The sequence below is a fragment of the Pristis pectinata genome, chromosome 20 (genome assembly GCF_009764475.1).
Source record: "Pristis pectinata isolate sPriPec2 chromosome 20, sPriPec2.1.pri, whole genome shotgun sequence".
Lineage (NCBI taxonomy): Eukaryota > Metazoa > Chordata > Chondrichthyes > Rhinopristiformes > Pristidae > Pristis > Pristis pectinata.
In genome coordinates, this window is record NC_067424.1 from 2,343,372 (window position 1) to 2,358,973 (window position 15,602).

The window sequence follows — 15,602 nt, forward strand, 5'->3', positions numbered from 1 at the left end:
AATCAATAGAAATTGACAGAAGTTTAAGATTATGAGAGGAATAGATAGAGAAGACAGCCAGTATCTTTTCCCCAGGGTCAAAATGTCCAATACCAGAGGGCAGGCATTTAAGGTGAGAGGGTGCAAGTTCAAAGGAGGTGTGCGGGGCAAGGTTTTTTTTACACAGAGAGTGGTGGGTGCCTGGAATGCACTGCCAGGGGTGGTGGTGGAGGCAGATACAATAGAGGTGTTTAAGAGGCTCTTAGGCACATGACTGTGCAGAGAATGGAGGGATATGGACATGTAGGAAGAAGGGACTAGTAGTAGGCTTTTAGTTACTAATTTAATTAATTCAGCACAACATTGTGGGCTGAAGGGCCTGTTCCTGTGCTGTACTATTCTATGTTCTATAACCTTGTCTGAATTGCTTCCACTGTATTCACATTCTTAAATAAGAGACCAATGTTCTGCGGTGAATCAGGTGTGGTATCGTGCCCAACACAACTGAAGCACAAGCTGTCTGCTTTCGTATTCAAGACTGAAACTAGAAGTCAGTATCAGTAATGGTGATAATGAAACTACCGGATCGTCATTAAAAGTCTTGTTTGTTCTACCATGGATGGCTCTAGATCCAAGAGCTCAGCAACCCACTCAGGTCAAGGCTCAATCAGCAGTCTCTACAATCACATGAAGAAATGTTAAAGGATCATTTGTATCTTGAGAATATTTAATGGTTGGCCACAAGTAACAAATAAATTACACCAGGCAGTGCTTCAGTAATTAAATCACTTAAAACCACAGAAACACATTACACCAAAATGCAATCTGTCAGTCTAGTTTTTAAAATGACACCTTCAGAAGATAATTTCTTGACCTTATGACACTTTTTCTAATACATAGAGACAATCACTACGTTTAAGGGGAATTTCGGCAGGCACTTAAATAGGCAAAGCACAGAAGGATCACAAGATCACAAGACAAAGGAGCCGAAGTAGGCCATTCGGCCCATCGAGTCTACTCCGCTACCTCACCATGAGCTAAACTATTCCCATCTAGTCCCAATTCCCGGCCTTTTCCCCATATCCCTCGATACCCTGACTAATTAGATACCTATCAATCTGCTCCTTAAACACCCCCAATGATCGGGTCTCCACAGCTGTACGTGGCAACAAATTCCATAAATCCACGACCCTCTGGCTAAAGAAATTTCTTCTCATTTCTGTTCGAAATGGGTTCCCTCTAATTCTAAGACTGTGCCCTCTAGTCCTGGACTCACCCACCAAGGGAAACAACTTAGCCACATCTACTTTGTCCAGTTCTTTCAACATTTGAAATGTTTCTATGAGGTCCCCTCTGACTCTTCTGCACTCCAGTGAGTACAGTCCAAGAGCCAATAATCGCTCATCGTATGTAAGCCCTTTCATTCCGGGAATCATCCTCGTAAATCTTCTCTGAACCCTCTCCAACATCAGTATATCCTTCGTAAGATATGGGGCCCAAAACTGCACATAGTACTCCAAATGAGGTTTCACCAGTGCCCCACAGAGCCTCATCAACACATCCTTACTTTTATACACTATACCTCTCGAAATGAATGCCAACATAGCATTCGCTTTTCTTACACTTTTCTTAATGTGGGCAAATGGGATTAGTGAAGATTGACAAAAGGGTTGGCATGGATGTTGTGGGCTGAAGGGCCTGTTTCTGTGCTGCACAACTTCATGACTATCACTCACCTTGAAAAGTGCAGTCAGCAACTTATTTATTCTGCAATGTTCTAATCATGGCAATCAATTTTTCTTTCTGTTAACTCCTAAGTTGTAGTTTACAATAGAGCCTATAATTAAATACAAATAATGTGGGTGAATCATATATTGCACCATTTATTCTCAGCAGGTATGATTTGGTCAAAATCACTAATATCACTAACAATATCGCTAATTACCTGGCTGTTATCACATGGCTACTGTTGTGGGATCCTTCTGTGTGTAAACTGGCTATCTCATTTCCTAACCACTGCCCATACATCAAAAGTACCTCATTGCTTCTAGAAGAGTGTGATAAGCACTTTACAAATGCAAGCATTCTGATTTTCTTTCACTGAAAATGTACAACCTCATTTATGAAAATAAGAAGCTGTAGACACTAGAAAGCCAAAATAAAAACAGAAAATGCTGTAAATACTCAGCAGGTCAAGCCACATCTGCAGAGAGAGAAATGAACATGTGAATATGAACTGGTTCGCTTTCCACAGATGCCGCCCAATCTGCTGATTCTGCGCATTCAGCTTTCATTACAGCCGAGCTAGCTGGATGAAGACCCATTGTTCAACAGCACCATCTTCAGGTTCTCAGCAATATTACCCAACAGCATTACATCAGGAAATGTTAACATCTCTACTCATGAAAAAACAAGATGCTGGAGGAAATCAGGAGGTCAGGCAGCATCTGTGAAGAAAAGCAGACAGTCAATGTTTCGGGTCAGGACCCTTCTTGTGCTGAAGAAACAGTTCACAGGTGAAGTTCTATTCATCTTGAGCTAATGACCACCAACAGTCCTGAAGGAGCTTGTGTACTTTGCAGATCCACAAGGCTGCGTCCTCAGCCCTCTAGTCTACTCCCTATACACTCATGACTGTGTGGCCAGATTCTGCTCTAACTCCATCTACAAGTTTGCAGATGATACCACCGTTGTAGGCCGTATCTCAAACAGTGATGAGTCAGAGTACAGGAAGGAGATAGACAGCTTAGTGGAATGGTGTCATGACAACCTTTCCCTCAATGTCAGCAAAAGAGCTGGTCATTGACTTCAGGAAAGGGGGGCAGTGTACACGCACCTGTCTACATCAACGGTGCTGAGGTCGAGAGGGTTGAGAGCTTCAAGTTCCTGGGAGTGAATATCACCAACAGCCTGTCCTGGTCAAATCACGTGGAAGCCACAGCCAAGAAAGCTCACCAGCGCCTCTACTTCCTCAGGAGGCCAAAGAAATTTGGTTTGTCCCCTTTGACTCTCACCAACTTTTACAGATGCATCATAGAAAGCACCCTGTGCTGGATGTATCACGGCTTGGTAGAGCAACTGCTCTGCCCAGGACTGCAAGAAACTGCAGAGAGTTGTGGACACAGCCCAGCGCATTATGGACACCAGCCTCCCCTCCTTGGACTCTTGTCTTTACCTCTCACTGTCTTGGTGAAGCAGCCAGCATAATCAAAGACCCCACCCACTCGGGTCATTCTCTCTTCTCTCCTCTTCCATCGGGTAGAAGATACAGGAGCCTGAAGGCACATACCACCAGACTTAAGGACAGCTTCTACCCACTGTGATAAGACTATTGAACGGTTCCCTTATACAATGAGATGGACTCTGACCTCACGATCTACCTTGCACCTTATTGAACTGCACTTTCTCGGTAGCTGTGACACTTTACTCTGTATTGTTATTGTTTTTACCTGTACTACATCAATGCACTCTGTACTAACTCAATGTAACTGCACTATGTAATGAATTGACCTGTACAATCAGTTTGTAAGACGCGCTTTTCACTGTACCTCAGTACAAGTGACAATAATAAACCAATTCCAAACAGGCTCTTTGGCTCGAGACCACATAATCAACAACACATTTAAATGATTCTCCCACGTTCCCATCAACCCTTCCACATTCTACCACTCACCTACAAACGACAAATTACAGTGGTCAATTGACCTACCAACCCTCATATCTTTGGGATAGAGTCATACAGCACGGAAGCAGGCCCTTCGGCTCAACTCGTCCATGCCAACCAAGATGTCTATCTAAGCTAATCCTACTTAGGGATCTTGGGGTCCACATTCATAGATCCCTCAAGGTTACCTCGCAGGTCAAAAGGGTTGTTAAGAAGGCGTATGGAGTGTTAGCCTTCATTAGTCAAGGTATTGAGTTCAAAAGCTGCCAGGTAATGTTGCAGCCCTATAGAACTCTGGTTAGACCACACTTGGGAGTATTGTGTTCAGTTCTGGTTGCTTCATTATAGGAAGGATGAGGAAGCTTTAGAGAGGGTGCTGATAAGATTTACCACGATGCTGCCTGGATTGGAGAGCATGTCTTATGAGGATAGGTTGAGTGAGCTAGGGCTTTTCTCTTTGGAGAGGAGGAAGATGAGAGGTGACTTGATAGAGGCGTACAAGATGATAAGAGGCATAGATCGAGTGGACAGTCAGAGACTTATTCCCAGGGCGACAATGGCTAACGTGAGGGGACATAATTTTAAGGTGATTGGAGGAAGGTATAAGGGGGATGTCAGGGGTTAAGTTTTTTATTCCCACACAGAGAGCAGTAAGCGCATGGAACGCACTGCCAGCAGAGGTTGTGAGGGCAGATACATTAGGGACATTTAAGAGACTCTTAGATAGCCACATGAATGATAGAGAAATGGGAGGCGATGTGGGAGGGAAGGGTTAAATAGATGTTAGAGCAGGATAAAATGTCGGCACAACATTGTGGGCTGAAGGGCCTGTACTCTGCTGTAATGTTCTATGTTCTATTTGCCTGCATTTGGCCCATATTCCTCTAAACCTTTCCTGCCCATGTACCTGTTCAAATGTCTTTTAAAATTATGTTATTGTACCTGCCTCAACCACTTCTTTTGGCAGCTCATTCCATACACTGACCACCCTCTGGGTGAAAAAGTTGCCCCTCAGGTTCCTATTAAATCTTTCCCCTCTCACCTTAAACCAATGCCCTCTGGTTCTTGATTTCCCAACCCTGGCAAAAAGACTGTGCGCATTCACCCTATGTCCCTCATGATACACCTCTATAAGGTCACCCCCCATTCTCCTACGCTCCAATGAATAAAGTCCTAGCCTGCTAAACCTCTCTCTATAATTCAGTGCCTCGAGTCCTGGCAACATCCTCGTAAATCTTTTCTGCACTCTTTCCAGCTTAATGGTATCTTTCCTGGGTGGCCAAAACAGAACACAATACTCCACACACGGCCTCACCAACGTCTTGTACAACTGCAACGTAAATGTGGGAGGAAACGGGTACACCCAGGAGAAATCCACGCAGTCAGGGAGAATATGCAACCACCTAGGATCGAACCCAGGTCACTGGAGCTGTGAGACAGTAGCTCTAACAGAGGCATCACTGATATACATTAGTATCCTGTGCACTTGAGCTACTATATACCAGGGCTCTAACTGGATCCAAAGCACTACGTCCAGTATATTTACCTTCTTAGGGAAGTTAAAAATTGAATCCATAATACAAAACCTTATACAATTAACCTTACAGATTATTTCCAGCTCAATCACAGGGATATAATAGGCAACAGGAAGCTTATCTTTGTCACAGCAGCAACCTTTGTCCGTTGCACACTGCTGGTTGTGTGCTACTGTAGCTTAGCCAGTGGCAGCCATGATTCAGTGGATTTCACCGTCGCCTTGCAGTCCGAAGACTGCGGATTCACTTCCCTTTGCAGGAAACCAAAGCCGACAGTCTGTTGCAGCACAGCGTGTGCTGCATTCTTGGCACGGCTTCCTTATGGATGAGCTGTGAAAACGTGTCCTTTCAGGTGAAGCAAACAAAACGAAAATGCTGCAAAATGTCAAGTCAGGCAGTATGTATGGAAAGTGAAACAGTCAACTTTTCATGTCTGTAACTGTTCCAATGAAGACCCAAAACATTAACTGTTCTCCTTCTGCAGATGGTCCCTGACCTGCCGAGTTCTTCCAGCATTTGTTTATGCTTCAGATTTCCAGCATCTGCATCTCAGATTTTCATTCTTTTTTCAGGTGAATGTAAAAAAGACTTGTGTGGAGTTATTTTCAATATATTCCCCAGTATCCTTAGGTCAGTATTTGTCCATCAACCCTAAACAGATTTCCTGGTGATATTGTATTGTTTTGATTGTTGGAGGTCAATCATTCCAATCCCAGGACATTCGTGTGGAGTTTGTCAGGGAAGTGTCCCAGCACTCAACCATCTTCAGCTGCTTCATCAATGACCCTCCTTCCATCAAAAGGTCAGAAAAGGGGATGTTCACTGATGACTGCACAATGTTCAATTCCATTCACAGTTCCTCAGCAAGATGTCTGCCTGCAGCAAGATTCAGGCATGGGCTGATAAGTGACAGGTAACATTCACAACACAAAAGTGCCAGGCAATGACCATGTCCAAAGAGAAACCAATCATCTACTCATGAAATTTCATGGGATTACCATCACCAAGTTCCCCACCATCAATATCACCAGGTTACCACTGGCCAGAACTACCATGGCTGGGGTGAGTAACTCAAGCCCAAAGCCTTCCCACTACATATAAGGCACATCAGTTGGATGGAAAACTTTCCACTTGTGTAGATGACTGCAATGCCAACAACTCTCAAGTAACCCATTTGACTGAGACCTGATTCAACACTTATTCCTTCCACTAATGGTGCACAACAGCTGGAGGGTGTGCCATCGACATAATGCACAGTAGTTTCTCATCCAAATGCAGCTCCAAGCACACGACCTCTACCACCAAGGATAAGGGCAGCAGGTGCAAAGGAACACCATTGCCTGCAGGTTTCCCTCAACTTGCGCACCATCCTAACTCAGGAATATATCACCAGCCCTTTATTGTTACTGGTCTAAATCCTGGTACGTTGCCGAGCTGTACTGTGGGAGCACCTTCACCAGAGGGACAACAGCAGTTCACCCCAACCCTCAAAAGGGCAATCTGGGATGGGCAACAAACATTGGCCTTGTTGGTGATGCCCAGGTTCCATAAAAAATATGACTGTTGTAATGTTGAAATGACAATGCTTCCAAAGAATAAGTTTGCTTTGGGAACCTGAGGCTGTGAAGACAACACAGGAATATAAATTCTAAGTTTTGTTTCATACATTCTTGTAGTACACCAGGATAGTTTCTTAACCAATCCGAGGATACAGGTCATCCCTGAGTAATGAAGAGGTTCCATTTTACAGATAGCCTTTAGTCAATGTTATCATTAATGCACAAAAGTCACTCGATATGGTCACCATGCCTCTACAGTATTGTGTTGAATGGCATCAAAAACACACGACTAATAAGAAAGAGCAATTTCTAAAAGTGGGGAGAGAAACGAAACCAATTCAGTGGTCATTAGAAGGAACGTATGCATGTACGTCGGACATACGAATTTAATAATATCATGGGAGCTCATTTGTAGGTGTGTCTGTTAGTCAGGTGTTCGTAACCCAGGGACAGCCTGTACAGAAAACATGAAAAAACTGACAAGTACATATCATGTTTTAATAAACATTTTCTTTTAATCCTTTTCTTGCTTGTTCTGAATGATGTGAAGCAGACACAGGCACTAGTATTCCAGTAGCTCCAGGCCACCAACCTATTTCTCAAGCCACTGAATTAAGAACATTCAGTCCTGTTGGGCCACCCAATCCTAAACCGTGACATTTCTACCCAATCCTAAACCGTGACATTTCTACCCAATCCTAAACCGTGACATTTCTACCCAATCCTAAACCGTGACATTTCTACCCAATCCTAAACCGTGACATTTCTACCCAATCCTAAACCGTGACATTTCTACCCAATCCTAAACCGTGACATTTCTACCCAATCCTAAACCGTGACATTTCTACCCAATCCTAAACCGTGACATTTCTACCCAATCCTAAACCGTGACATTTCTACCCAATCCTAAACCGTGACATTTCTACCCAATCCTAAACCGTGACATTTCTACCCAATCCTAAACCGTGACATTTCTACCCAATCCTAAACCGTGACATTTCTACCCAATCCTAAACCGTGACATTTCTACCCAATCCTAAACCGTGACATTTCTACCCAATCCTAAACCGTGACATTTCTACCCAATCCTAAACCGTGACATTTCTACCCAATCCTAAACCGTGACATTTCTACCCAATTCTAAACCGTGACATTTCTACCCAATCCTAAACCGTGACATTTCTACCCAATTCTAAACCGTGACATTTCTACCCAATTCTAAACCGTGACATTTTCATCAAACATTTTTCCCATTTCTGCAACTTCCACACCCTACTCACCTACCAAAAAGATAAAACATTTGGATAACTTACTAATACACTGCCACACAGAGCAGATCTAAGTGGGTGCACACACGTTTTTGGAACTTGATGGGGGAGAGACGCAGAATTTTGGCGAGGTTAGTTAACTTTCTCAAGCAGAAATTTGGAGTGTTGTGGATAATTCATTCCCCTCACCTCTCTCCCTTTCTCTAACACTGCTTTGATGCTTAGGACCAGCAATGTGCGGTTGCTTCTCAGCTCAGGGCAGTTTCAAACTTGTAGCATGGTCATAAAAAAGGTACAAAATAAAGATTCTATGTATTACATCGCCACCTCCTTCCCTTCCTCACGCTGTGTGTACTTCTTCATCTAAGCTGATGGTGTGGTGTAGAACCTGATGGTCCCAGCCAGCTGTGCTGAGTAGATTGGAATTCAGAGGCGACCAGGATACACTACGAACGAAGTCCTTGTGCGATTTATTCCTAAACCTAGAAAGAATTTAAATAAAAGGATCAATTTTGACAATTTATGGGCAAGCACAAGCAGTTAAAGCAACAGATTTCTGCACAGGTTCTTCAAGTACTTACACTTCTGAGAGGTTCGTGTCAACAACGGCCAGAGTACAATCCTCACTGACTGAAGCCAATAGGGGAGAGCTGCAAAGTCAACGGATGAAACATCACTCACTCTCAAAGTGTTTCCACTTCACGTTTCTCTTAGACACTGACTGGAGACCATCTATTAGTATTTAACATTTGCGACAAAGTTCTCACAATCAACTTCCGGGCATTTGTATTGCAAGATATTAACCAAAGAAACCATAGAACAATACGGCACAATACAGGCCCTTCTGCCCACCATGTTGTGCTGCCAAACAATAGCATTTTAGGATTTGCATTTGTAGTAATAGCATTAATATGTAAATAATATTAATAATTTGCTAAAAATAGCAATAATTTGTAATAGCAATAATAACATTTGTACTGTAAAATATTAATTAATAGCTTTTCAATAATGATTACTTTAGGAGGATACTACAGATGCTCCACAGATTACAAACGCCTGACATATGGACAGCATCTGGGACAGAAGGAGAATGGATTTGCCAGCTGCTGTGAGGCTGTGGAGTCGGGTTATGACCAGTTCTCAGGAACAGAACCCTGACATAACCTGTGGAGGACCTTTAGTTACTATTGAAGAGAGAAGCTGCACATTTTTGGGATATCACCACCCTGATGTACTTCCACCTAAACTTAAATAAAGGTCAGAACAGAAAGATCTTAATCAAATCTGGTTCTGCAGAAAAAAAGTCAGAATGCAGAGATCTTAATTAAATCTGGTTGCACAGAAAGAGGTGACAGCAATTTCTGACAGCTGTACCGTTAGATTGCTTGAGCTTGTGTTCGACAAAGCTCTGATTCAGTCATTCCATTAGCTGGTGGCTTGGGCCAAAAATAGAAAGCAGAGGGAAGTGCATTACTGCCACCTCTTTCTGTGTAACCAGATCTGATTAAAATCTGTGTGTTCTGACCTTTTTAAGTTTAAGGAGCGAGTACATCAGAATAGAAAGAGCTCAAAAATGTGTAATAATGCCAGTTATTTCCAAGAGCTTGTCATCTCTTTACAATAACGATTCTTCTCTTAAAATACAAATATACCACTGCCAGTAATCAAGCCCTAGCCTTGCTTTCACCAGCACAAAAGCACAAGTTACAGGTGCTGTTATGTTCATGTTATGAATTATTGATGAGCCACTGAATACTTTATCAAAGTACCCACTTGTGAGAGGAATACTGCAGACCAGACACTGTCCGTGAATGCACCGCAGAGCTCTGAATGGAATCCACCTGATTGTGTAAACTTTTTACACCAACAATTCCATTTTCAGTCCCTGTTAAATTAAAACAAAACATTGATTAGTGTAAGTAAAATAATCATAGAATTGGTTACCCAGATCTATAAGAGGAAAATACACGTAGTGTAGCAGTTAGCATAATGCTAATAGAGCGCCAGCAAACCGGGTTCAATTCCCCCACTGTCTGTAAGAAGTTTGTACGTTCTCCCTGTGTGTCTGCGTGGGTTTCCTCCCACATTCTAAAAGTTAGGAAGTTGTGGGCATGCTATGTTGGCGCTGGAAGTGTGGCGAGACTTACGGGATGCCCCCGGCACATTCTCAGACTGTGTTGGTTGTTAATGCAAAAAGACACATTTCACTGTGTTTCGATGTACATATGACTAATATATAAATATTATTATATTATAAATTATTATAACATTATTGTAAAGCTCTCTAAACTTGTTGAATAATGTGAACTTTATTCCACTTTTTTTTGGTTGCAACTAGGATAAGAATTTTATCCAGACAGTACATGACAAGCAGATTAGCTCATTTTCAGCAACTTCACACCTTAATCAATTACTTATTAAATCAGGGGGCAATGTTTTTTATGTAACTTCATGGCAGAGCACAGACCAAGAGGTTACATGGCCTATTCCCACTTCCATTTCTTACATTTTACAATAATCATGTTTAAAATTAAATACATTTTTGTGGGTTTAAAATGATGCAGATGTCTGAAGCACTGATGGAGTGAATGGGGTTTTACAACAGCAGATTAACATTTATGCAATACAAAATCCTGGATCAGGTTTGAATTTCAATAATGCATGAAAATCAGAGTCGGGGTGCAAAGTCTGAGAGGCCCTCAGTTACAGGGGCAAAGGTGACAATATGGATGGGTGCCCACTGGTCAGTATGGACGTGGTGGGCTGACTGGGCTATCTCCCTGCTGTGTTACCCTATGGCTATTACCCCCACTGTGTTAGTCATGGGCAAGTTACTGAACTAGTATCCATAGCCCTGGAATTCAAATCTCACCTCTCAGCAATTGGTTGTTTAAAGCTAATTTAAACAAATGTTTCAACCAGCAATGGTAACTCATAAAACCACTGGATTGTACTAAATGCCCCAGAGAAGGGTAGCGGTTAGCGTAACGCTATTACAGCGCCAGCGACCCGGGTTCAATTCCCGCCGCTGTCTGTAAGGAGATTGTACATTATCCCCGTGTCTGCGTGGGTTTCCTCCAGGTGCTCTGGTTTCCTCCCATATTCCAAAGATGTACAGGTTAGGAAGTTGTGGGCATGCTATGTTGGCGCCAGAAGCGTGGCGACACTCGTGGGCTGCCCCTAGAACATTCCACGCAAAGATGCATTTCACTGTGTTTTGATGTACATATGACTAATAAAGATCTTATCTTATACAGTCTGGCCAAACATGGACATGGACGAACATCGAGCAAGGCCAGTTTCTGAGGAGTTCTGTAACTCTATGAACATAAAACCCACCGATGTATTTGTCTCTTAAAAACTCTCTGAAATGGCCCAACTAACACCTACTTCAATAATGAATGGACAATAAATACGGGCCTTACTGGAGACAAACAAATGCCATAAAAGTAAAAATATTCTCAGAATTACAGATTTAATTGTTGATTCAATCCTTCTCATCTATTCATTGAGAATGAATTTAATAGTTTAGTGAATTAAGAAAAAGTCACAGCAATGAAAATTAAAGTTTAAATGAATATTCATAAGTAGAAAGAATAAGTTTCACAGGATATTACCACTGTGACTGGTTTACTAATACACCACTTCCATTAAACCTCTAACACCCTGCCTCCTCCCTATTAACTCAGGGTTTACATGAATAAGTTCAAAAATAAACACAAACTAAAGATGTGGAATCACGTTACCAAAGGCAAAGACTTTCTCGTTCTGCGGATGCCACGTAACAGTGGTTGGACAGCAGTGCAATAATCCCATGTCTGAAACCAGATGTAACATTCAGAAAAACAAACAACGATCAGGAACTTTGATAACAGTTAAACTTATATTTCAACAAATCCCCTCTTCTACGGGTTAAAATTATCCAACTTGTTCCTAGTCAGGATCAAAACTTTTCACTCTTCCTTGCCCTTTAACAGCCGAACCTGACAAGGACTAATCAAGACTTCCCAACTTTTCCTTCAACCTGCACCAAGAACATTTGGCCTTTTCTTTGGAATTCTCAAAAGTATAATAACACCTGTAAATCCAAGATCTGGACCCGTCAGGCTAAATGGCCTTTCCACAAATTTCTATGATTTTATAACTCTCTCAGCCGATCTCCACCAACTGTGGAAAATAGTACAGTTATATTAACCAAGAACAAAAATACATACTACTTTCTGAAAGTTTGTGTTAATAGTTTCTTAATGCAAATACTGGTAGACAGGAATTCAGATCCTTGAATGTAGACCTAGAAGCTATAACATTCCCATGTCTTTTAGACACTACATACTAATATGAAATGCAGACAGCAAGCTTGAAGTTGAAATTATTATTGATCAAACACAGACATCACTAAATGGAGGCAAGATACACACCGATCCGCAATGCTGGTTTGGAATTTCTTCTGTCCCATAGTAAAAGTCTCCTGTCCTGAAAAAGGAAAATCAATCGAGAAAGAGGGATCGGTTTACTTAAAGTACTTGCTAAGTTATCATCTCTTTTGCCAGTCGGTGTTGACCGATGACAGGGATCAGGATCTACTCCTCCAATGACATGGTGTTGGTTAGTTCGATATGTAAAGGTTTCAGTCCATACCTTTGACAAACTAATATTAACACAACTCTTTATAACGGTTATTTTACTAACCATAGCTTCCATAGTTTCTACTAAGAAACAATGAACCTTTAACAATATGTTATTTGACAACTTTGCTTTATTATAACGTGCACTATGGATCTCACATAAAATCTCTGTAAATAATCAGGATGTAGCATGTACATTGAAACCTAATGCTAAATTAGAAACTGATAAGTTAGTATTATCAATCACATTACAGTAAGTACTACATGCTCTTCACAATGGGTGTTAGCTCCTGAGACATGACACCAGACATCAAAATGTCAATAAAACTATTATAGCTCAGTTATAATTTCCACCAAAAACGTGATGATTCATTTTCTCAACATGCTCAAGTTAACAATTCATACTGACACAAAAGACGGCAGATGCTGTAATCTGGAGCAACAAACAATCTGCTGGAGGAACTCAGCGGGTTGAGCAGCATCTGTGGGGGAAGGAATTATCGACCTTTCAGGTCAAAACCCTCCTTCAGTGCTGATGCAGGATTTTGACTCAAAACATCGACAATTCCTCCTCCCACCCCACCCCCCACAGATGCTGCTCGACCCGCAGAGTTCCTCCAGCAGATTGTTGATTCATATGAACAGGTTTTACATAAAGAAGTGAAATTTCAGGAAGCTATAAACGCACAGTAAAAAGCTATAACCTTTGCCAAAATATTCTCCCTTTAAAAGGAATACTTAACAGCCTGCTCAATTCATTGCCTCAATATACAGATTTTAAGTCCCTTGATGATTGCACTTATAAAGAAATATGGGTGGAAATCTGGAGCAATTATTTAGCAGAATTTGACTCCATTCATAAACATTGCTTATATGGGACTGGCCATACTAACTGGGAAGAATCCAAATCTATGCTAAGTTACTGACATCTGTCAGGACAGCAGACCGTGCAGTAAAATTAGTCTCTACCAAAAAGAGCAATGACAGAGAAGGTATCATATACCTTATATAAAAAACAAAAAAATTAAAACCTATTTTTTCTTTTAATATTTAAAAATGAATTACAATCCATATATATATAGCCAGAAAGGCTAATAAGCAGTAATTATAGCTTAATGCAGCACTAAAAACTCACTTGCACTTTATGCAACAAATCATAACATTTTCAGTGTATTTTACAGTGAATAGCACGTAGAAATCTGAAGTTCTCATCAATTCACCGATTTCTGCAGACTACACTGAAGACTACAAAACAATGCAGCCCGTGCAGAAGCAGGGAATCACTGACAACTTCTGGGTAATTGTAGTTAAACACACACATACGTAATCCAGAAGCTTGTCATCTTTAGGGCAGTAACAGTGAATATTGACAGTTTGTCCATCACTACAACTGGAAAATCTGTGCAGAATATCAGTCATAATCACATTGCTGGGTGGAATTTATTTTATGTAGACAAGTTTTAGTTAATTTTGTTCAGTATAACCGAGGAAAGAAAGAAAGATCAAAGTTCTCTGTATATTTACACTTCTGCAAGCAGAGAGATGAAGTTCAGAGAGCTACAAAATTTACTGCGCCTTTTTGTGGATTTATATATCACAACAGAAGTTGAACTTTATGAAAGGGATTTGTACTTATTACATAGTTTGCACTGTAAGGGAACATTTCTGCATAAACAGAAGACAGATGGACTTTGCAGTTAATAAGTAAATACCTGAGCACACGACAGGAACAGATTCACATTGCTGGGACATGCAGCTACACACATCACAGACCCCGAATGAGCTGCAATTACAAAACACCCAATGAGTTCACTCTGGACCAAAGCAGGTAATCGTCAATAATTTTAAATGCAGTTGCTCTTGCTCACATCAATGACACTAAAACCTTTTCTCCTAAAAATTTCAAACTAACTTTTGTCTTTTGCCCTTTATAGTTGAGCAATTTAGCCTACAACTAAATGCCTGTAAGAATTCCCTCTCCCCACCCTATGAAAAGAAACATACCATTAGAAAAGGACCCAGATCCTTAGTTTTAAAAAGAAACAAACTACAGCTGCCTGACATCCATCTAAGCACTGAATACTATATAGTGTATAACATGGTACAGCACCAGTGAGCAATATCAAATTTAGACGATTGGCTTAAATGAGAACAGTGGCTGTGGTTCATAGCTGTACCAGTTGGCAGCTGATTACAAAGCCTTTAGAAGTGATTAATATGTCAGATAACCAAGGGGTTTATAACCAAGTGAAACTGATTGAAACATGAAGGAATAAGGTTAAGATCTCAGACAAACATTAAAAACTGCACATCCTTACTCCCAGCATCAGTGATGGAAAACAATTTTACTGTGAGGAAGTTTATGCTCAATGTGTGACTACTACAGTAAACTTTTAATCTTTTTACAGGGTTTATACCAGCTGATTGAGCCTCTGTACAGTGTGAAGCTAATAGCTTCCAGCATTTCTCTCTCAGGGAAATCACTTAAGTTCACACATACCCCAATCTCATTTCAAAGAATAACCACATCCTACTACCAATGCAGTGCTAATCTTTTCTAAATCAGGAAATCTTAGAGCTGAAATAGAAACAGAAATTGTTGAAAAAACTCGGGTCATGCTACATCTGCGGTAATAGAAACACTTCAGGTTGAAAACTCCCAGTTCTGACGACTGATGATGAAGTTTCTTCGACCTGAAACTTCAACTGTTTCTTTCTCCACAGATGCTGTCTGACCTGCTGTTTCCAGCATTTTCTATTGTTATTTGAGATATTTGATCATATACAAGATCTAAAAAACTGTAGATGATGGAACTCATGATAGTTATGTACAAGGTCTTTGCCATCTAAAGGTCTGATGTACAATAAATATTCACTTTTTCATTCATAAGTAGCATCAAAACACCACCCATCATAGACATCAGCAAGAATTCCATTCAAATTAAAAGGCACATTTGAGACAGGGTCAGGAA